General features: G+C 38.7%; 1 protein-coding gene across 2 annotated transcripts in view; it reads left to right on the forward strand.

Annotated features, from left to right (window-relative positions):
- Positions 1-7,782: 7,782 nt before the first annotated feature.
- The window catches only part of FILIP1 (filamin A interacting protein 1), a 100,889-nt gene continuing 84,283 nt past the window's right edge, over positions 7,783-24,388 (forward strand). For both annotated transcript variants that reach the window (XM_054280285.1, XM_054280284.1), the window contains exon 1: positions 7,783-8,030. The gene's annotated coding sequence lies outside the window, so the exon portion shown is untranslated. The remainder of the gene's footprint in view (positions 8,031-24,388) is intronic.

The following is a 24,388-nucleotide window of genomic DNA, read 5'->3' on the forward strand; positions in this document are numbered from 1 at the left end:
CAAATCATTACTCTGGGAAAAAGAGAAGATGTGGAATTGTGCTGCAGACTAGGTTCTTATCAGATTACTTTTACTGTCCTAAAATGAGTGGTCAATCATCTCCTCTCAATGACTGATGTTGATTTACTACAGGTTAAGCAAAACCAAGCAGCTCAGACTGGATACCTAATTAATGGCTGATTTAGAGGAGACAGATCTGCTCAAGGTACTGTTCATTTGCTGTGCTCACTCCATCTTTGGAGATACTCAGAAGATATCTGGACATGGTGCTAGGCAGCCTGCTCTAGGTCACCTTGTTTGAGCAGAATTGGATGAGATGACCTCCAGAGGTTCCTCTGAATCTGAATTGTTGTCTAATTCTGTGACATATGTTAAAAAACAAAAACAAACAAACAAAAAAACACCCCCAAAAAACCCCTCACAAACCAAACCAAACCAAACCAAACCAAACCAAACCAAACCAAACCAAGACATTATAAGTAGAAAGTAGTAATATGTTAATTTGTAAAGGAAAAGGTGACCTAATAAAATGAATAGTATGATGTAGCTTTTTTTACAAATTTCTTTGGGCAGTACTGTCGATGGCTTCTTTGCTAAGCAGTCTTTGTGCTGTTATGCTTTTGATTACTGCAAGTCGGGATCCTCAGGAACTGACTGAATATAGGTCTGCTTAAATTAGTCAGGTAAAGAAAAAGAAGGAAACTTACATGGTTGTCAGTGGTGATTGATGCTTACCTTTGACTCAGTAAGTACCTTGTTCTGCTGAGATTTTCATACCCTGAAAGGCAGTAGTTTAGAGGATGAGGAGTGTTTAAGGTACTTGCTTTATTTCCCTTTCCTTTTTCAGGAAGAGATGCCTTATGAGGAAGTCTCCTGTAGTGTTCTTGCTATTGTAGGTTCAGTTTCCTCTGTATCCCTTCTCTTGACTTCGGCATTGTGGACTAAAACATTTCCCTGTTGCCTGTGGAATTTCCATCTCTGGAAATTTCCTATCACTGTTTCTCTAAAAATTGAATTTCAATTATGAGGACTAAGGGGACTCAAGTAGTTTCTTCCAGCTTAGAGAGGTTTTCATCTAAGTAATTTGTGTTAGTAGAAACATATTGGACACCAGGCTGTACTGAGATTATCAGACATTCATTGCAGGTTTTGGTTCAGATAGATTTCCTAAGCAGTTGCATAGGCTCTACATCCAAAAGAAAGGGCTTTAGATTTGTTAGTTTGCTCTTTGGCATGATGAACATGTGGTTTAAGTAAGTCACATATGGTGGGTGGTGTTCCAGCACAGTGCTCTGTAGTCAGAATGAAGGTGGCAGATTTTATATTCAGCCCAAACATGTTTAGAGCTCAAACTTTTTCTGTAATCCCAACTGATGACTTACTGGTAATAACAGGAGTAGCATTTGGGGATTTTTTCACAGAGGATATTTTCCAGCAGATATGATTTAAAAATAGAAATCCTTCTGCTGTTTCCAAAATCAAACCAAAACAAAAGTATTTTTATAGTTTTTGTGCCAAAATATACAGAAAGTTTGTATGCTAGTATGGGCAAAGCTGACTCTAAAGCAATAGAACCTTCTTTCCCCCCAGATTTCCTATTTCCACCTGCACTTGTTACTATTATTATTTTGTTATCTATATTATCCTGCCCTTTCAACAGTCAATAAAAAAAGCAAAATTAATCTCTCCTAACATTCCCCAGTAAACACTGTGCTTAGGAGCTGTTCTAAACAGCACTGCTTAAAAACAAGTCCTTTTTAAGCACTTTTATCTATCACTGGCAAGCAATGTCTTTTCGCAAACAAGTTACTGGAACACCAATTTAACTGAGCCCTCTTCATTATTGTTCACCACATTTTAAATAAAGGAAAGAAGAAAGCAGATTCCTCTTCCCCACATCTGTGAACATAAAACCAGAAAATGTAAATTATGCCCAATGAGGTTATTTTGCATATATCCTCTATTTCTTTACATTGAATGTAAAGAAATATTTGATGTTTGATCAAATGTTTGATACTTCATGGAGATTAAAATCTTGAATCTCAAAACTCTGCCTCTGACCCCTTGCAGAAATATTCCTCAAGCACAGATTTGTGCCTGAATCTAAACACCTTATCCCTTCCCTCTTGTTCTCCTGCTCAGTTGCACACAAATAATTTGTACCAATGCTGTGACTGTCTCTGAGAGGTGTTTGTGTACAGTTTGGTCATGGGACTGGAAAGAGCTCTACAGGAAAAAGTTAGTTGGACTGTTATTTACATTTGGAATACATCTATGGTTTATCTCTGGGGCATCTTGTCCTGAGGCTTCCAGGGAAACAAAACTTCTTCCTAGCCCAGCTGTTCCTAGATAGAGGACTCCAGGCAGGTACTTATTTTTAGACGATTGGGATGTTTTAGGCACTTCTTTCTCCACAGCAGTTCAAGTCCTCCAGATGCACAGATTAGGTAATAATGAGTTTAGGCTCCTGTCAGTAAAATCTGGAGAAGCACTGATGAATGAGGGTTGGCTTACAGTGTCTCCATTGCAGCAGGATGTGACCGGTCTCAACTTGTAGTGACCCATGTGCATGGCACTGAGTGGATGACAGAAGCCAGTTTTGTAGGAAACACAGCTGCAATCTGGGGATGTGCAGTGGAAGAATCCTCCCCCTAGCCCACAGAAGACCAAGCAAGGAAGGAAGGGATGGTGCAGAATTGGGTGAAAGGACCAGAGCTCCCTCTTGCCGTGCTGTCCCCCGGCCCGCGATGAGTTAGCCCTGCCGCTGGTAGGTGGCACTGTGCTCTTGGGGATGGCGGAGCAGGGCTGAGCATCCATCAGCTGCTGCCAAGGACAGAGCCATCCTTCTTGGGGAGCTGGCCCTTGGGTGCCACAGCCTTGGTAATAAATTCAGATGATCTGTTTTGTTTGGAGAAAGCACTCTTTGCTCCTAGTTTACCTGTTTACTCTGTAATGTTGTTAGTTTACACACACTGCTGTGTTTCACCTCAGAATTCTTCATTTCATTTGAAAATTATTAATTTGTATGGGGAGGGGGGGTCGGGGAGGGGCTGGTAAAGAGATTTCCTCTTCAAGGTTTTTAATAACCACAGAAACTTATTTAGAATTGAACAAATTGAGAGATGTTGAAGGCCACTGACTAACCATCATGGGAGCTCAAGTCAGCTGAGATCAAACTGGAAATAGATTGCAAAGATTGGGATTGCTTGAAACAGGAAGTGTGATTTACTCTTGGACTTATACATCAGTGTAGCAAGTTATCCATATTTGATTTATGTAATCTTTCTCAAAGATGTGCTTTAATTTGCAGCAACTTGCTGTTTTGCATGAAGAAAATTCCACAACCTTTCCTGCATAGGAGACTGTTAGCTTATGAAAATAGTTTTTTCTGGCCTTAAAAGCAAATAGTCCATTTTCAGCTCATTTTTATTTTACTTTTTGGGCAAGTTGCATACCACTCCTGGGGTGTGGCAGTGAAGCTAATAAGATGATTTACTCAATATCCAGAGGTCTGATTTGACACTTTCCTACAGACTGGTGCTTCCTATTGTCTCCATTTGACCCAGCTGTAGTGAGAGCCAGGTTCTGGGTCTTTGGATTCTGAAGTATTCAAATGTGATTTTAAAGTTATCACTATTTTTTTGGTCCTTTTTGGAGACAGGGTTGTGCCTAAGTCCAATGGGTCATCTGATGTTCTTGATGTGGCTGTATATCTAACTGCCCCATATTTGATCTGCATCTCACTTCATTTGAAGACACCTTATGGGATGCCAATATTTTTCTTTGTACAATGGAAAAATAAGTATAAAATAACTGAAATAGACATGTCTTTTAATGTGTTGCTTTTATTAAGATTGTAACTTCTAAAAAAGAAAAAAATGTTTCTTGAAGAAAATATATAGATCAAGACAGCATATGAAGAATTCAAATGAACGACACCCTGGTTTTATTTCACTGATAAAGCATGCAAAACTATTACAGAAAATACTATAACATTCCAAGTGTTCCTGGAGGTTTGTGAATGTGGTGGGAACCTTTTTGGCAGGATAATAAAATAGACAACTAAACTGAATCTATGAACAAAATGCAGAAATATGTTTCTTTCTTTGGTTATAAAAAAGCAGGAGTTGAGATGAAAACGTAGCAGACCTAACAGCTAAAAGGCAGCATTGGCTTTTATAAGGTGACAATAATATCTGGAAAACTGAAAAAATCAACACCCATCTCTCCCAAAATACAGACTTGAGGGGGTATAGCCAAGATCTTATTAATCAAAACATGATTCAACACCCTCCCTTCCAACAAACTGTAAAGAAGCACACAACTTATACTGAAAAGCCAAAACAAAGCTAAAAGCAGTAGCATAATGTAAAATAATAGAGATCTATGTAAGTGAGCAATAAGTATGAAAGCAGGTTATCACAAAACTGTGGTGCATTACCTTTCAAGCAAATGAAAAAATAATTTACTAGAAACTAAAATATTGATTACTTCAATGCATTTTAAGGAGCAGCTTAATGAAGAACTCACAGTGGTTGCTCACACAGAATTATACCAAGACATACAGTTAAGAAATTCTAAGTCTATTCACATAGATTTTTTCCCAGTATATTGGTGAAGTTAAGGCTGATGTAAAATATTTCAAAAGGACAAAGGTAGTAGGCTGTATCTCTGAATGCCTTTATGACTAAGACAATGAGATATACTTGTACATCAAAATGATGGATGACTGAGGTAAAACGTGCATAGTAATACTATTGTATGTGTTCCAGAAAAATCTTATTTACAGGCATACATTTTAAGGTCAATAAAATCCAGTAAGGTCAGAAGAAGACATCTGTTTTGATCTTCTCCATAAAAACCATAGATTTTCTGCCAGTAATTTCTGCCTCAAGCCTGGAATTTCTCTAGAACAGCTCATATCATAAAAATTTTTCTTTCATTTTCTAGCAATGCAAGCACAAAGAAATATGATTGTGTGAACAGTGACAGGCCCTCATCTGTAGTTGAGATTAACATTATCTTTGAAAATGGCAACAAGTCTTGCTGCTGCTCTTCTCTCTCTAGTGCCATATTTTGTTCCCTTGTTTTGCATTGCTCTGGCCTTTGGTTGCTTGATTGAAAAAATACTGAGATATTTGGCTTCCATTACAAATTTTCTTAAAATTATTTACTTTGGACTCCATTATCTTGGTTTCTTGACTAAGAGAGAACATAATTATCAGAAATTAAAAGAAAGTTTCTCTTTAGACTTAGTTGGAGGATGTCACTAAGACTTTGGATGATGATCTTTATTGACATTAGGGCCTAACATAAGATGCCAAAAGTGTCTTTCATGGTTTTGTTTTTCCTTTTATTTCCCACCCTCCACAACCTATTTGTAATTATTTTTTCCATCATTCAGTAGGGGAAACATTTAGATGAGAACCATTTTCATACTTCACAAAGGTAAAAATGTTACACTTCCAGTATTTCTGATTAATTACACCTTTTCCCATACAATCCTTATATATTTTCTGACTCGTAAAACCTAATCTATTCTATTTTACCTATTTTTTTTTTCTGAAATTCCCCTGGTCTTAGAGGGTTATATCCATGGTGCACAGCTGGGGAGTGAGTTTGCAAGTGTACAAGAATAAGCAGACTCGCACCAGCAGGTCGCTGTTGAAACTCACCCACAAGGGCTGGCAGCAGAGAATGCCTCCTAAGAAGTTGTATTGTTTTCCACTCAATGAACGTGCCAGGAACTAATGGGAGAGAAATGTTGAGAATAGCTTGGGTTTTTTTGAGATCTATAAGCCAAGTTAATTGTTTTGTTTGCCTGATTTATTATACTTGAATGAATAAAGTGCTGTTAGTACTGCACTTTGAGCAAGAATTTAAAGCCAGAATAGTCCAAAAGTTATACATCTGGTTGGAGCACCTCAATTTTATGAGGGAACTAAGTTAGAGATTCGTTTTAGAATGTGAATATCTGTATCTTACTTCAGTTCAAAGTGGAAGCATATACCAACAAACTTTATGCCAATATATTATTTGTCTCTAAAATCATCTTCCAAATAACTGTTTTTGAAAACCAGAAGTTTTCCCATTTTTTATACATTCTAACTATTCTGTCCAAGTCAAATATTGAGATGCAAATGGAAATTAGTGATTATTACTTGGTCTCCAAAACAAAATATATTTGACATGATGGAAGTGTTTGGGGCTTTCATAAATGCGTCATCAATGTCTTAATATCAGTTACTTGACATAATACCTAATATTTACTTCATTTTCTCTTTATGAGCAACTTGGGAATGAAAGTATTTTTTCATTGTTCCTTGCTTGTTTAGATAATGACACAGATCAAGCAGAAGTCATTCCAGAGACAGGGTTAGAGCACCAGGCTACAGCTCATTCCACAGCTGCTTCCTGTAAGGGCTTGTACTCACCCTCTGGTGTCTCATATCCTTGTGGCCAGTTATGTTCCTGCATGTTGAAACTGCCACAGTGTGATACCTTTTCACTCCCCATCCTACTCCTTGCACTGACACCCAGCATTACTGCAGGCTACTGTTATGACCCGCTTGAATATTTTTTTGCTCTGCATATATAAATGTATAAATATCCACAAGTGAATTTTTTAGCATAATTTTGCTTTTTTTCCTCATCTTCTTTCTTCCCTGCCTCTTCATCTAGCCCTAGATCAATACCTCAGACCATCACAAGGAAAAGCCTTCCAAAGGAGGCTCTTTCTGCATTTAACTCTGAAGTACTGCTCAGATGAGAACAGAGTTGTTTGGGTAGGGAATTTTCCTTGCCAGAGACATTTTCAGAGGCTGTTGTGCCATGAGCTGGTAGAACCTTGTTCTAGAATCTGAGATCTGCAACATCTTTGAGTCTTGATATCATGACAGTTTGTGGGCTGAGAGCTGTCTGATGTTACTGCTGGTCTGTTGATTAAGAGACTTGTGGCTTAGAATTAGGAATGGTAATTAGATCCAGAAGCAAGTGTGGATACATCAGAATGCACACAGCCCTGGAGTAATGTGTTCTGAATACTCCTGTCAAACCAATTGTGATATGTGTAGCTTTCCTTTTCTTCAGTGAGAGACAGTATAGGAATAACTGCAGGAAGCTCTTGGTCTGGGAGAAGAAGGTTGTCTTTGGAATAAATATCACAGTGAAAACTTTCCACCCTAAGCCTTCATTAATTTCTCCATGTCATCTTAGTATATTTAAACTCTGTAAGAAATTATGCTGCAAAAAGTTCTTCCCACGTGTAATTTTTCCTCAAGTGAAGTGCATACCTTTCAAATTATAAACTTCCTACTTGTCCTAGGAAAATTCTCACTGTATAAATAATTGAACTCATCTGCAGCAAACACAAGTATTCTTTCTCTAGCAGTCTAAAATATATGCCTAAATACACATCTTGTATTTAGTGCTTTAAATAGTAATTACTCCTGTGAAGTCACTGGAAGCCCTTAAAAGGATTTGACAGTTTCCCCACAATCTTTCAGTGAATGTAGTAGCTGGGCTGTGCAGTGCAACATCCACTGATAATTCAGCAGCTGAGGAACTCAGCAAAGCCTGCTCCAAACTTCTCAGCTGTTGACAGGCTTGACTTGCTGAGAACACTGGTTAAATATAGCACAAGCGAGCTGAGCTCAACAAAGTCATTGCTGTAACACTGTGTGAAGAGACCAGAAGAGGGGAAATACAATCTGAGAACTAAACTGCCAAAGCCTAACACCACCTAGCAACAGTTGAAAAAACTTTTAAACAAAAGTCTGGGTGAGACACAGACAGAGTATACCTCCTGCTTCTCCTGCCTGGGATTTCTGCGGGAAGCAGCTCTGGTCTTCTGCTCTCTACCTTGTTTCCTTCGTTACTTCAACTGCTGGTAGACCCAGAAAAGTGGGAAAAGTTTCTGTCTTTGTGATCTCCTGAGCTGGATCATTTCTACTCCCGTGGCAGTGCTGTGGGACAGGCTACTGTGATCTTGCAGTGTAAAGGATATATTCCCAGGTCCGTGTTGCTGACAGGTAAGACTGAGTTAAACACTCTGTCGTTTTTATTTTTTTTACAATAACTTTTATTTTCTAGCGTCTTTTTTAACAAAAATTTTCTTTTCTAATGTCTATTGTCTCTTTCCTTCTTTGAACAATCTTCTGAATTATTTGGAAATGTCAATAGATGAAAGCTGGAATAAAAGTTTTAGAGATTTTTTTATGTTTTCATGATAGAAAAGCATTGCTTAAATAATTTTTGCAGTTCTGAGAACAAGCATAATGAACTAGCCAGTAGTAATAAGAAAAAATGTGCATAGATTTTGACGTGTATGTTGTTTATCTCTGCTTACATGCAGACAGAAGACAAATCAACATTTAATAATAGAATACATATCATCTCTGACCAGTGATAGTCCAGCAGCTATTAAAAGCAGTGACAACCTGTGTGATAAATAAAAGGAAGAAGCCTTTCACTAACAGAATTAACCAAATAGTTTGTGGCCAAGCGCATTTGTACTTTTTGTTTTCTTGCAAACTTTTAGGACACACCTGGTGCCTTTCATACTGCCTTTGTGACAGCCACTCTTGGTTCTTGTGCTTATTTACATAGAATGAATATTAATTTCTGCTGCTTTGATTAGCAGCATAATACAACTGTCCTAAGGACTGACCTTATGTTCATTGTAGCTAAGTGTGCTTGAGCTGGGTCATTGTTGGTAAAGTGAATGTTTCTAGCAGCAAAATCATAAATGAGAAGCCAGTTCTCAGATGATTGTTTTACCCTGGCAGCAGGATGGAAGCCTGTTTGTTGTTGGAAATGCATATCCCATGGCCCCATAGCGGTCATGTAATTTAGGGGAAGGAATTGCTTAGTGTGATTTACTTTGTCTTAACTGACAAAAGTTGTTTGATCCATTGGAGAATGAATTCCACTCCTCCCTGCCACCTCTTTTAAAGCTGTTTTCTGCAAGCAAAAAAATCTAGTGCACATTAATTGTTAAGAGACTGATTGTAAGTTCATATGCAATATGAATTCAGTTATGGAGGCAGAGATTTAAAGAATGCACTTACCCTGTGCTAAAACCCTGTTCACAGATTTATGTAGAATTGTCTCAGATGAAAAATATTTGTCCTAAAGAAGGAATGAACTAACTGAGTCTGTGCTGAGTGTCTGTGGTGTTGGACACAGTCTGTGGACGCTGGGACTGCCTCAGGGAGATGAGAATGTCTTGCTTTAGCTAAATAATTCTAGTTGCATCCCTGCATACTACATAAATGACATCAATACCACATCTTAGCACTGGATGGATTGGATGGAATTAAAATACTCTGAAGCAACTTGTACTTGGTGACTGAGAATGTAACTGCTTGTGAAATGATAAAATAAGTAAAGTATTAGGATGGAAAAAAATTCTTAAAAGAAAAAATTAACAGAGTGTACATTTTTTTCATAGCAAGGGGCACACTAAAGCACTTTTTGGCAGCTATCATTTAATATGATAATCATTATTGTGGAATTACTAAAGCACTATGGTATCCCAAATCTAAGTCTCAAAAGGAAACTTTGGAATGACTTTTTAATAAGGGCATATCCTGAGAAAGTTATTTTTTTCATAAGAAGGCTACACAGTGAGAAATAAATCTGAGACAATATGATTTGTACAGTCTTTGTCATCTTGACATTAGAGTGAAAATTACTGCCTCTTCTCTTTAATGAAATATCTGGCAAATTAAACTACAAATTTGACCTTCTGAAAATGTAGGGATGGCAAAATCTGGGAAAATGCTATGGTAATATTGACTCCCTTCTTGGTTTAGTTGTTGCTCAGTGTAATGTGTGGTTATACAACTTCCCTTTTTTTGCACAATTTGCTTTTAGCCATTTTTTTTTAAATCAAAAGGCAAATTATTAGCTTGATAACTGTCAAATGAAGTGACATCTGAACAGTCTAGTAGCAACTTCAAACTCTAACACATGGAGTTGTGGTTTTACATACATCTGTTTTCCTTTCCACTTCAAAATGGAGGAGGAGGCTAAAATTACTCTTTTCAACAGGTGTCCACAAAGAGGCTCTGGGATTTTCCAATCAAATCTGTGGAATATGTAATGTGGCTATTCAACAGATGGCTTCATATTTGAAAGATAGCCAATTCTTCTAATGACTACAGTGAAACCAAGGTCGATTTTATATCAAATCAAAAGTAATTTATGTTTTGGTGGTACACATAGTGATTTTGGTGGAACACAAGTAGACATAGCATACCCAATTATTTTGTCCCTCATGCATCATTTTGATTTTGTTTATATTTACATAACTGTGGAATGGATGGTGCCTTTCATGATGCTAAAGGCTCCTTCCAATCTGAATTCACTTCCAGAATATGTTGGTGACTTTTTTGATTTTATGATGTTTTCATAGTATTATTATTATTTAATTATTACATTAATTTTGTTATAATTTTAGCTGATCTAGTCACAGCTAGAGTCACCATCTTGACTGAGTGTTTTCATCACCTGAGTCTTTTAGTCTCTCTATAGAGGATCTGATTATTTTTAACACCAAATTCAAAGACTTGAAATTCATCTCCAAATCTCAGCACTGTTCTGTCCCTTCTTACATATGCTCTGATTTTCCTGAGCTCCTCCTGCTGCTATGTGGTAGATGATTGACCTTTGGCTCTGGTGTTTACCGGTACATCCTTCATGCTACTGGTATTAGTGAGCTTGATGACACCTCAGGACATCTGAGTTTTCTGTAGTGCCTTTCACTGTCACACCTGACAAAATGGAAAGACTAAACATTCATACTAATAGAGCTGTGTCAGCCAAAGTAGGATTCCTGAAAAAATGGATGTGCTTCCTGGAAGCAGCCTGTGGACTAAGCATGAGAATATTAGGAAATCTGTTTTGCTGGTATGCCCTGTTTTGCTCCTCTGGGTTACAATTTCACCACTAAAGCCATTTCCACAATAAAAGCTTCCTATTGATAGAGGTGTATCAGTGAAACTCCTCCTGATACAGGATCTTTCTGCTGGCAGACATTCCACACATGGTTAATTTAAGGCTTTTGGTAATCTTATCTAACTGAGTTCAGGTACCTCCAGGCAGAAATTAAGAATGTGCCTCAGAGCTGTGCCAGTCAAAGGTCAGGTTTATGCCACTGAATTCAGACTGAGATTTCCTTTGAATTGAATAAGATCAAGTTTTAGTATTCAGGAATTAGCAGATACATTTCCAGTCCCCTCAAGAGCATTTAACAAAAGAGATCATCTCTATTTCTGTCCAAATATTTTTTTTCTAAGAGACATTTTACTTTGCTTTGAATTTCCTGTTTCTTCCTTTCTCAAGGTCTGTTGTTGCAGGTTGTCCTGCTATTTAAATGTAAACTGAATTTTGGTCAGGGGTTTTGTCCTTCTACATATCTAAAATGACAGTTGGAAAAATAAAGTGAATATTTGTGAAGAAGGCAGATAACATTACAAATGAGAAGGAACTCCATCTATTCATACTTCCCATTTCACCAAAATATTTAGTGTATAAAACCTAGGATAAGAACTGAAAACTAGAAAGATAAAATAAGGATATCCTATTGTATAGAGATGTTTAAATACTTCTTTACAAGAAGCTCAAATGTCTAAACTTTTCAGCTTGTGGCGGTTTTCATTTTTAGCCTTTCTGTTCTCCTTTCTCTTGTTGTTTTCTACTGAAAGTTGTTTCCTAATTTTATACAGAATATTGGTAATTATTTAGAGACAACAGGCTTTTCTTCATTTTGAAGCATACTGGATAACAGAGAAGACAATCAATTCATAAAACATTAAGATTTTTTTTATCCTCTCTTTTTCTACTTAGTAGCCAGTGTTTGTACCAAGCTAGTGACACCAGAACTTGTAACATGGTCCTGCACTTATGCTTTGAGGTGAAGGCAGAAACAATTGGGCCAGTATTCTGTTCACAAGAGACAGTGGGAGTCTCTGATCATGTTGAAAATGTGTGATGCCTCATGTACTTGTGAAAATCCTGCATTTCATGACACTTGATTAGATTTCCCCTTTTATTTTGGGTCTATGCCCCTACTCTTCCTGCTTCTGCAGATAATCTGTACTTTCTATATTACTTTTTATTCTCAGCATCATAATAAAATAAGTCCTAATATAAGTGCAAATAGAAAATCTTCCTAGGTTGGGACAGCTGTATTTTGTTTTTTGTTTTTTTTGTTTTTAAATTCAAGATGGCTTGGCCCTGCGATTCTCATTCTGCTTTGTCTGGACTATCTCTCTAAACCTTTTCTAAAAGTAAAACATGCAAATTGTAGCTGTAAAGGTGATCTGTAAGATTACATAGATCGTAGCATCCTTCACAATATTTTACACACACAGAAATACTGAGAAAATACAATTGAAAGATAAATTAAACCTTCATCAGAAATGGCAATGTATGTGGTCACGTGTGCATGACTTTTGCAAGGAAGGAAGTGCTTTTTGGCACAACAGAATGCTTTGCTGAAGGAGTGGGACAAACACATCCAGAGCACAGGGAAATAGGCTGGAGCTTGTACTTTTTCCCTTAAATGGACAACCCTGGTTGCTGTGTGCTGACAGAGGCAAAGGGGGGTGTGAATCTGAAAGATTGCTGCACTTTGTCCAAGTGAGTTTCATTTCAAAGCTGATAAAATGGCAATTAAAATCTTAATTATCTAAGATGTGGCCAAAGTCATTCAGGTATAAACTGGTGGGGTTTCAAAATGAGAGCAGAAACCTCGATGAATTTGCACTAACTTGTTTGATTTACACACTTTTAGAGCTCTGCAATACAGTAATGGTTACTTTCTTCACTTTTCCTTTTTGGGGAAATGGTGACAAAGAGTGCAATGTTTTGTGATTTATGCTGATCAAAAATCTGTTCGAGCGCGTATGTAAAAGTGATATTTTGGAATCTAAATCCATTTTCTATCTGAAATCCTCTAAATCCAGTATTTAGAGGCTTGTGTGTTTGTGGGAGGGAGGTGTCTAACTGACTAGTGTGTTATGGTTGTCGATAGCAAGAGCTACAGCTTCGCTAACAAACTTTGGAAAAAGCCAACTGATAAAAAATTATTTTATTGCAGTAACAGAATAGGGTTGTTTTTTTTTTTTTTTAGAAACTGGGTTTAAGGCTGTTCCTATTATAAAAAAAAAGTAATTGAAAATGAAAGCTCATGTGTCCTTGGTAGAAGAATTCTCACTGGAGTTTATCAGCCTGCTTGTGTTTTTCAGAAAATATAAAGGAAATGAATGCAACAGAAAGCAGAGACTGCTTGCATCAGTGTAATCGAATTGCTGCCAACTTGCCTTGTTTATCTAAGAGATCTCTGTGAAAATAAGGTCTTTCCCACACAGGCATGAGTCATAGGATGTAATGCAGCTAGGCAGACTTGTTTCAGCTTTCTAATGCACACAAATCTAAACTAACCTGTTTTAGTGCCTGCTCCTGCAACTAAATGAGATCTAACTTGACAACAGGAAGGGAGAAGTAACGGTGAGTTCATGGTGCTATTTCAGTGCAATAACCTGAATGCTAAGGAAACGATGCAATTTCCATTTATTGGGAAAACTGCAGTTGCTGTGACAACAAATATACACTGAAAAAAACATACACAATTTATCCTCAAGTTCAAAGTGGTGAACACAGTAGAAAGGATGTTCATAAAATCTCACACTATCTAGTTATGTGTCCCTAAGAACATTCTTACTTTTAAAATATATAATCCAGATTGTTCAAAAAATAACCCTTTAAAAGCCATAAGCAATGGCATAAACAAAAGGGTGGGAAAGAATATGTGATTAATGATGACTGGTTTAGTGTTGGCCTGGCTAAAAATTAATTAAGTATATATTTCTCATGCTGAAGTTACTCTATTCCTGTGTCTGTCATTCATACTTATCCTGAAAATCTCACTTGTCTCACCATCTCTAATTGCAAAGCCTCTTGGATCTAACTTCTAAGGTAAAGGCTACAGTAGTTCTTCTATAGTGTGTTATTTCTCCTTTTATTTTTCAACAAGGACTTCTGTAATGAAAAGAAACATACATTTTATTCCAGTAGATAAGGATTTCAGTTCCTCAGTCTGATAAAATTCTTTAGAGAAAACGACACATTCCATCTCTTGACTCTGGGCAGGAGAAGGCAGGGAGGGAATGGTGCCATGCTGGATGTCCATTGTGTCAAACCCAGCACAGCACAAACGTCCCTGTGCCCAGAGGGACACACATGGCTCCTGAGTGCCAGGGGAGCCTCTGTCCTGAGGCAGCTGCCTCAGTGTGGAGCCACTGCCGCTCCAGGGGCACAGACAGAGGCTGGAATCCCAGGCACAAAAGTCACCAGAGTGCAATTAGTAAAAGGCAGGGTCACAGTGGCATATCCTTTGCCACTTATTTACAGAGCCATAACTGGGGTGGGAGGAGCTGCAGAAATCATCCAGTCTCCCTCAAAGTGGAACCATCTCCAGACTCTGATCGGGTTGCTCAGGGCTTTGATAATTTTCATGGATCTTGAGTATTTTTAATTTATAAATATTCTAAAATCTCTCAACTTTGTGATCTTTGGATCACAAAGGTTTGGACATGGCTGGCTATGGAATATTTTGCAAGAAATGATATTCAGTATATCAAAATACAGAATACACTGAACAAAAGACGGCTTGATGGTAACAAATCACAGGTCTTTGACACTTTCAAAATTGCAAAAAGCCCACTTGTAGTGGGTTTTGTTTGTTTGTTTGTTTGGGGTTTTTTGTTTGATTTTGTTGTGTTTGATGTCTTATGTCCTAAAATAGGAATAATAAGGACAAAAAGTCTTGTATGTAATATTTTATCTTAGTTTACTCCAGCTTTCAGAGTGCACACCCTCTTCCTTTCCTTCTGCCTGCTACATTCTGTTTGAAAGGCAAACATTTAGATTTAGGCACAGCTGAGGCGCCATCTTTCTGCAAAAACAATTCTGAAAAATGTTAAGTATATTCTCTCCAGGTAGTCCAATAAGCTGCAAGGCTAGCCTGGAAAATGTAAGTAATAAAAAAGCAAGTGTATAAGAAAGGATAACAGAGGGCCTGCTTTTGAGGAAGGAAAGTCTGGAGACTGTTTCCACTGCTGAGTTTCCTTTTCTCACTGAACATCTCTTTCCAATTGTATCCTAATCAGGAGCAGAGCATGATGCACATATGGCTAACAGGATTCCTAGATGGAGTTCTGGTTAGCCTGACTAGCTTAGGCTCATTTTAAAAAGTTCAACTTGTGGAAGCATCTAAATTTACCTGTTAGTGACGATTGTAGCATGAAACAAGGACAAAGCAGAGGGCTTGTGACACTCAAAGAGATGTGGCAGTCGGTCTTTACATACAGGATGTCTTATACCTAACAAGAATAACCCCTGAAGACAGGTGGTCTTCTCTGTAGATAAATAATGTTCCTAAAACTGGAACTTTAACTAGAGTATTGTCATCATCTGTACATATGGAGGGAAAAAGGAGAGGGAATTATTGTAGTTGGTGGTGTACAGAGGTCTCAGATCCCATTGTACTTGTCTGGAGCAAAGTCAGCATTGGCTGCAGAGAGGAACTGGAGGAGCTGGTACACACACACTGGTCATATAAACCCTTGCAGCCTTTTTAATAAAAAAATACTGGACATAAGCTTCAGTGAGGTTAATTTAGTGAGAAACGTAGTGAGGCTTAGGAAGAAGAGCTCGTGCTCTGAAAGACACCAGAACAGCCTAGGACAGACAAGAAATGCTTTAGCAGGAGGCCAGGAAGTTGAGTGTTTTAAAGCTAAACTCTAAACCTCTTAATCAAGAATTTCCAGGTAAACATCTTTAACTACCCTGCCTTGAATCCATATGGGTAGAGGTTTCAAAAGTAGCTAGTGGGTTGGAGAGAAAAAATATCTAAATTGATTTTCCTTTGCTTTCAGAGAACATATTCTAAAACCTCAAATTATTTTGGAACAGCTTTTTATTAGAACCATGGTGGGAGTGCCATGTAAGTATCTTTGGTACAGAATTCCATCCATTTGCAAATGAAAATTTACAGAACTTACTTGAGAGGATTGTACTGCTGTGGTGCTTGGGGGCCCAGGAGGAGCTGTTCAGAGCCCTCTCTCTCTGTGATAGGGGCAGAGCTCCTCATTCCAAGAAAACAAACTCCCTGCAGTGACACAAGTTTCCAGCCCCTGTCCTGTATCACTATCAGCCACACAACCTTTATCTCTACAGGTCCATGAGAACTAATGGAGTGCTAGAGAAATATGTAGAGAGCTGTAGACAATGTTATGAGTTTCTCATCCTAGCACAAAAGAAGCCTAGGAAAATGAACAGAAATAAACTGAATAATCTGCAGAAGTGTTCAGTGAATGCACTCATAGTAACACAACAGTTTGTAACAGTTTGTTAAGGAGTTGGTAGAATGGCAAAAAAATTCTACAATGGCAGCTGGTGTCAGCTCCAAAAATCCCTCCAGGACAGCACTGAGTGTCTAGAAATAAGGCAAGCATAATTGCACACAGGGAGGGTTAGTTTACTTACCACCAGCACTAGTTGTGTAAACAAAGTCTAAATAACACTGTGAGAGAGTGATTGAACTGCAAGGCTGTAAGAGTGGCAGCACATCTCATAGAGTCCTTATTCACCAGAAAATCTTTGCTAAATTCAGCTTCCCTCTCCAAAATATTCACGTCATATTTGAATTTTGTTGTTTAAAATACTGCTACCTTAAAATGTGAGGTGATAGTTGCCATACCAGGGAGGAGAAACGCTGCTTAAATTGCTGACTTTCACATCAGTGACTCCCTGCGTGACTCTCAGCAAGTTACTTCTCCACTTTTAATAACAACCTGGAATGTTACAAGAATAAACACAGTAGTGACTTTGACACTCTGAGATGTTGCAGTGTTGAACATCATGTCAACAGCTTTGAATAAGAAGACTTAAATAGCCCTCTTTAGAAACCAGATTCTGCAGGGAGAAATAGGAATAGAGGTTGAATTAGTCTGCGTGACAAGAATATGTATTTTTAGAGGAGCTCTCTGGAGGGAAGCTTAGCTGTGCCCTTAGTTGTAGGTCACAATAAACCAGCCATACTGGTAAAGCACAGCAAAGAAAGGAAGAAGGAAGACCAGGGATGTGACCAGAACAGGAACAAAACCAAACCAGAATAGAAACCAAACTAATGTCAGTATTAAGATGTTTCAGGAAAATCAAAACCATTCCCTCAGGTTCAGTTGTACGAGAAGTAATTCACAGAGCAAAGGGAGTGCTGTCAGCTCATGAGCTTGTTGTTATTTTGGGAGTGCTCAGGACAAGCTCTCTAGTACAAGGAGGAGACCACTGGGAAAAAAATAATCCTGAAGGAAAAAGAACCTTTGAGAGAAGGGGTGAGCTGAATGTGACTGCCCAAATTAGATGGTGTTTGGAAGCTCTGGAGCCACTATGGGGCTGTGGGGAGGGAGGAAGAGGGAGCACCTGGAAAACAGAAATGTCCTGTGGTGCTGCCTGTCTCCTGCAAGCTCCTGCAGTGTCTCCAGTCATGCCTGCTTTGTTAAAGCAATGGTGGCAGCTCAAGGGACTCTTGCCAACTGGGATTTTTGATGAGGGCTTACTAAGGAATTAAGCTGCCATAACGTGGCACTCAGCTTTAATTAAAACCAGAGAAAATTAGAAGAAAATGCAGTTCTGATGTCTTAAAGAAAGTTGAAGTCCCTGATCTCTAGATGACCTGGTGCCATGATGTTTTAAAATGTCCTGAAAAACAACTATGGAAGATTTTCTCGAGATTTTGAATCTGTGTGGTTGGTGATGCCAGTGACCAGAGGGGACAGTGAGTTTGGGAGCAGGGCAGAGTCCCACCCTTACAGATGTGCCACTGCTCAGGAGAGGCCATGGCTGCTGGGACACAGCTGAGGGCAGCGTGGGCCTGTCACACTGTGCCCTGCCAGGGTGACAGCAGTGACAACTGCACAGATGGCCTCAAAACTAGCCCAGACCAAAGCAGGAGGTCTGGAAATAATTCCTTAGTTCAGTTGTGAGCCTCTCAGATTGAGGAGAGAATGAGGTAATAAATGACCCTTCCTTGGATTTCATGAAAGGGAGCTCAGCTCTTTCTTGTGAGGGCTCCCCTGAAAAAGAGGTGTGAAGTGTGCAAGTCCAAGCAGCCACCCACATCCTGGGTTTACCAGCACAGAAAAAGGGTCTGCATGTCCTGCTCTGCTGGGAGGGGAGTGAAAGCTGTAGTCCCCTTTTGGGGAATGACACAGGGAGGGGTTGCAGGAAGATAAGGAAAAGTCCCCTACCAAAAGAGTGAAAAAATCAGTCTTCTGGGGCAGTTATATTCAGATGCAAGAAAGAGGTGTGGAAAGGAAAAGAAATCAGTAGTTTCTTTTAGATGATCCTAGTTAATTTCACTTAAAAAATAGTGACACACAGTGATGACGTTTAGAATGCTCAGAAGAAGGAAAGAGTTGCATATGTACCATGTACTGAAATGTAGCAGCATTTCTGCAAATTCTTTGTCGTTGTGGAGAGTGGAGCTTGTCCCCATGTGCAGTGGTAACACCCATTCTCTTACAAAAAACTCATACCATACTATAGCAGAATATGAGTTCAAAAGGTTTGTTTAAAGTCTCACAGCAAATTGTAGCACATCAGGGGGCATTTTTGGTTAGTTGGTTGGTGTTTTCTTGCTGTTGCTGTTGTTGTGTTGTTTGGTTTTTTTATTATTTATGGTTGTGGGATTGGTGGGGGTTTTTGTGGAATTGTTTTTTCTTCTTTTCATGGTGAAAGAACAAAGTTAAGCCCTCGGGATTTTGAGCCTTCTGTCTCATGGCTGAACCTAATATCTGATCTCTAAGCTCCCCTGGACAGCCTACTTCATTGTTGTTTTCCTGATATAAAAAAAGGGGTGATCCTGAGAAAGTGAGAGGGAATTGCCTCTTTTCTGGGTGGCCATTTGGGTGCTTCTTGGATCAGGCAGCTTGAGATGCTTCAAAACAACCCAGTGTATTTCCTCCAAAGGATGCATATACATCTCATCCCTGTGTGTCTAAGCCCCCCTGGCCTCTGTCCAGGAGCATCCACATTTCCTGACTCATAACAACTGTGCCCTGTCTGGTTGTACTTCATTAGCAGCAGCTCAAAAATCAGAGCAATATTCTGCTGTTGCCTAAGTTCTTCCAAGCAGTAAACAATAACACACTGCCACAAACTTTATTGCATTTATCTTGGAATTCAAGATCCTGAAGAGACCACTGCTTATTATTATTTTATTTAATGACTATCCAAAAAGATTGTAAGATGCTATTCTTTAATAAATACCTTCAGGATAACTTAGTATCTTATTAATTAAATTACCTGAAAAGGAAGAATAAATGCTACAGAATCTATATTAAGCCAGTAATTTTTCTTCCAGCTGAGAAACATAGTTATGATTTTTTATTGTCATATCAGGTTTATTGCTGTTATATCAGGTTTATTGCTGTATCAGAACCTACATTAGAAAATGGTGAGGGCAAATTTAAAGCTACAGAAGCAGAAAACAATTAGTAGGAAAAATTACAAATTAAAGGTTTAGTAACATACCTTTCAGTACATCCTATTCTTAATAGCTCTTCTTTACTTGCATCTCAAACATTTAAAACATTTTAAAAGCAGTAGCACTATCAACTGGCTCAAAGTAGCTTAGAAAATAAATGGTCCTTGACTATTACTCGAGTTAATGAAAAGAAAACTCTTGTCTGACTCTAAAATCTATTTTGGAGCTACGGCTGCTCCACTCCCCTGCTTGTGGCATGATGCAGCTGCTATTCCTTTAATATTTTTGCTGACAGCTACAGCTGACAGATAACATTTCAGTTCACCCCAACATCAACTGTGTCTCAAGGCTCTCTGAGGCTGAAAATGCTGCCTTCCTTGTGCCATTACCCGCATCACAGTGCAGCTCTGCAAGTGTGCAATATTCACTGGTTCTTGCAGTGGAGCAGCAGGCTCAGGGCTGCAGGCAGGCCGTGTGCTGGGGGAGCACATCACCCATCTCTCATCTGGGAATGGTGCAGCAACAGCTCCTCTTCTTCCCCTTCATTCCTTCTCCCACGTCCTAAGAAAATAGGCACCTGAGCCTGGGAATAAAAATAATTTTGCATATATACCTCTGTAGTATAACAACTGATATTTTATGTTTTACATTAGTTGTCACCTTATCTTTTTATTTTAATTATATTTGTTCCTATAGCAAACATAAAAGTTATTTAATCCATCTTAATATATAATTCCCTAGCAAACAGGCTTTGATTTCTTGGTCCATAGGAGTTTTCATATCATAATCAAGCACTCAGTAATACTATGGTGATCCACCCACAAAAGGATCTATTCACAAATGCAGGACTGTTTTCCTCCCTGAGAGAAAGAAAGAACATTTGCAGTGCTCCCAGTTCTGTCCTTGAACATCCATATCTGTTAGAAAGAGAAGCTGGAGGACAGGTAAGCAGTCAACATGTAAGAGAAAGAGACAAAGAAAAGTGAGAAGGAGGAATTGCTCATTTAGTCCTCAAGAGAAATTCTCAGGAAAATTATTTATGGTATAACTGTACCTTTTTGAGTGATGACAGAGTTAAAAAAAAGAAAAATTAATGTTTTGCTATGTTTTCTGGTTGTTTTGGGGGTTTTTTTAGGATTTGCAGTGAGATTCATTAGCTTTTGTTTGCATTTAATATTTTACTAGACTTCAAAATACTGCTTTTATTATGGGGCTCATCTATCAAAATTTAAAGAACAGGATGACAAGGGGGAGTTTGGAATCATTCAAAACAACCCATAAAGGAAAAGGTTACAATACCTTTTCACTACAGTATAGACATTAAAACATCTCCCAGGAAAATACTTTGACTGTTTCACTTCATGGAAGAAAAGTCAACTTTGTGTGAAATCTTTAAATATTCATGGAGCAAGAGCTAGCACTTGGAAAGACCCAAAGCTACATGCAGTGATAGAGTTGGTTGGCTCCCTGTGACCGAAAATCCACACATTTTTGTTCAAATACCCATTTTTGAATCCTACAGACAATTTGAAAAAAAGTTTCTGTACTGTAAGAATTTAAGACACTACTGGGCTTGGACAGAAAATTGGGACTTTTTGGTAGAAGAAGGCAGTGAAATAAGTTTCTTTAAATTGTTCTTCTTCCCCTCCTATAGTACCTTTGATTTCTTGTGATCTTAGTGTGGGGAAAAAAAATCAGAAATAGGAAAAGGAACTGTTTCTGCAGTTCATATATTCAATTTTCATTGAATATTGTTTCTTGTTTCTTTTCAACTTTATGCTGAATTTGACCCAAATCTGCTTCAGAGTACTCAAACCCATTCTTTTAGGCAGAATTAATTGTTTACTAGAAGAAATTGCCCAGCATAATTTCAGCTGCAGGCTCTAATCAGACTGCTGTGCCTCCAGTTCCCTGTGGTGGGAATCCACACGAGGCAAGCAGCAGGATGGTTGCACAGCTGTAACACCAGGGGCTGAGGAAAGCACATCCTTGAGCCTTGACAGGGAGTGTGAAGGTGTCCTAGCCCTTCTCTAGGGCCCATGGGACCCAATTTACGGCTGGAGAATATTGGTATTAACCTCATATTTCCATTTCTCTGCAGAGAGAGAACCTAAGCAAGCACAAAACACCACTGAAAACCATATCTGCCAATACAAATAAATAGTACAGTGTCACTATACTGTGAAGAAGGCAGTGAAGCTCAGTTTTCTGTGTCAGGTAATGATATTAGATTATGTAGTATTTGACAGTTCAAGAAATACCTAATATGGGCACTGTTGTGTTATACTGGATCCATTTTCTCTTTGATGCAACTCCCTTTCCACAGGTTTCCCAAGGAAGGCAAAACTTCTCAATTCTGTCCTGCAGTTCAGTGCAATCATCTGGTTTCTAACTCTGACAAGTGGCATTTCATCTGAGTGACCCCTCAAATCCAAACACTTTCTTCATGGAAACCAGCCTGCCTGAAACAGCTTGCATTAAAATCTGCTGTAGTTAATAGGTCAAAATTCCCAAGGACATTGCACAAAAGCCTGGCAGTGTCAGGCTGGTTCATCTTAAAAATGCTGTCATAGAGCACTGCAGGCAGGAAAACACAAACTGCAGACATTTTATTATTTTTGCATATTTTTTGAGCACTGCCAAAATAGCCATCATTTGCAGGTCAAATACAGAAAAAAAAAACTTGGCAAGTTTGGCTGAAATAATAATAAGGAATATTTAGAATTTGCTTAGAGCATGTCTGAGAATGTACTGTTTATGTCAGCTCACAGATTGTGATCATGTCCTTTTTTATGTATTCTCTAAAAAACCACAAAATCAACCAAGAATAAGATAGTGAAAGTCAGAACAGACATCCCTTCTGATGTTTTGACTACAAACAAAAATATATTAATTTATTTAATAAAACATCTGGTTTTATTTTTAGCATCTTTAAAAATACTTCTCTTAGAACACAGAAGGAAGGGAATGGATTTGTTGATAAACAGTCTTAACAACATTAGTTGGTACATTTTGAGTCTCTTCAGTGGATTTCCCTTAAATTTTCTTTGCAAGCCCTGCTTAAAGTCAAGAGAAAACTGGTAAAAATCAAGGTCTTCCATGAGATACTTTTATACATCTGACAGATTTCTCTTATCTAGACAATAACCTGAAACTCTGTTAATGGTGGCACTTGATGGATTTCTCTTAGTTTGAAGGTTTGCTTTACTATTGGTAAAATATATATAATCAACTGGTAATTCACAGTATATGAAAATTTGAAGTATAAATGTGAGCAGATATGAAATGCTATATCAAAACACTATAATAAACAGTCATGACAACTGATTTACAACTGAAATATTAGGCTGGGATATAAGAAGAAAGCACATACTGCAGAGCAAGCTCTGATAACAAAGCCCTATCTGAGTTTGCCTGACACTTTTCATTAAAAATCTAGTCTTATATGAAGCCCAGTTGTTTACAGCTTTGCCAAACTTCAGTTGTTCAGGCTGGATGTCTGGCTGAGTCTGAATTGTTTTTGGAAGTTTCAGCTAGAATGCTTTGAGCATTTCCAAGAATTAGTTGAGAGAAAATTCTTGTTTGCCCATGTGAAAACAATCCCATAACCATTTGCTGAAGAACTTTAATGTCTCTGTGTTCCAGAGTGATCTACTGAAATTCAGCCAGGAAACTGCTCTGTGGCAGAAAATTGACTTTTGCCATTCCTGTGAAAATTATGCTGGGCTAAGAGCCACTGAGCAAAGCACTCACCAAGGATATCTTGTGAAAAGACACCTGGTAGAGATTGGTAACTGGCTTCTCAGAACAGCCCACACACGCTGAAAGCTGCCCCAGCTCCTGCTATCTCACCTATTGCCGGTGACTTGGGCACCTGCCATTTACAGAGAGCACCTCTGTGCACCACTGGGTTGAGAAACACTCTTCCTTCCCTTGGTGCTTCAGCTTACAGCTCAAAACAAAATGACATGAAAGTCCTCGCTTTTTCTGTTTCAACAATACTTCCTCAGCAGAGCCTATGCCATGGTGGCAAAAGATGTGTGGATAGCATGATTGCTCCAGCTGCTAGGGAGGGTCACGGGTGAGGAACAGCACAGTGCTAAGTCCTTTTGTGGTGCTGTTGTACCTTGTCTGTCAGGATTTCTTTGCCAGCAATAAATATTGGTCATCACCTTTGCTGTGGGATGGATTTATTGCCTTTGGGATGGCAGAGAATAATCAACAATCATACTGACACTTTGCCAGTGTAAATATGCTTTTATTAGGCATTTATCTCAATCTTCAGCTGATTCACATTTGGAATCAGAATTATCTCAGTTTGTGTCTTTCTGTGGTGTGAGATTTGTGCCATTGCACTGTCTGGCATTTACCCTTGCCTGACAACAAGTTGGACATCTCTGTGTCCCAGCATCCACCTCAGCTCGTCTTCCAGCTGTGAGCTTTGGAGCTTTCCCCAATCCCCCTCTTATAGCTGCAACTCTCCAACTTCACCCATCTGCAAGGTACCACACTTCTCTGCAAAGCTGTCTTCTTAGCTCTTCCCTTTGGATTTGGGCACAGGGCAGGCTCCTAAGGCAATTTGCTCAACCTGCTTTGCTCTTGTAGAAACAGCTATGGCAGCTGCTGTTCCCGTAACTTTACCATGCTCACTCTTCCTCCTCTCCCTGCTGCAGACCCCCAAGGAATTTATTCCATCTGACTGTGCCATCTGTCTCAGTGTTCCTCACTTGCTTGCCCTCCTCTCCAAAGCCAGGGCTTTGCAGCTCTGCTGCAGTTCTGTAAAGCATTTGTGTTTCCATTTCTCACAGTTTGAAAGCCACACAGAAACAGTTA

The sequence above is a fragment of the Melozone crissalis genome, unplaced genomic scaffold (assembly GCF_028551555.1).
Source record: "Melozone crissalis strain CALT ecotype California unplaced genomic scaffold, PUWL_Pcris_2 ptg000027l_1, whole genome shotgun sequence".
In the NCBI taxonomy this organism is placed as follows: Eukaryota; Metazoa; Chordata; class Aves; order Passeriformes; family Passerellidae; genus Melozone; species Melozone crissalis.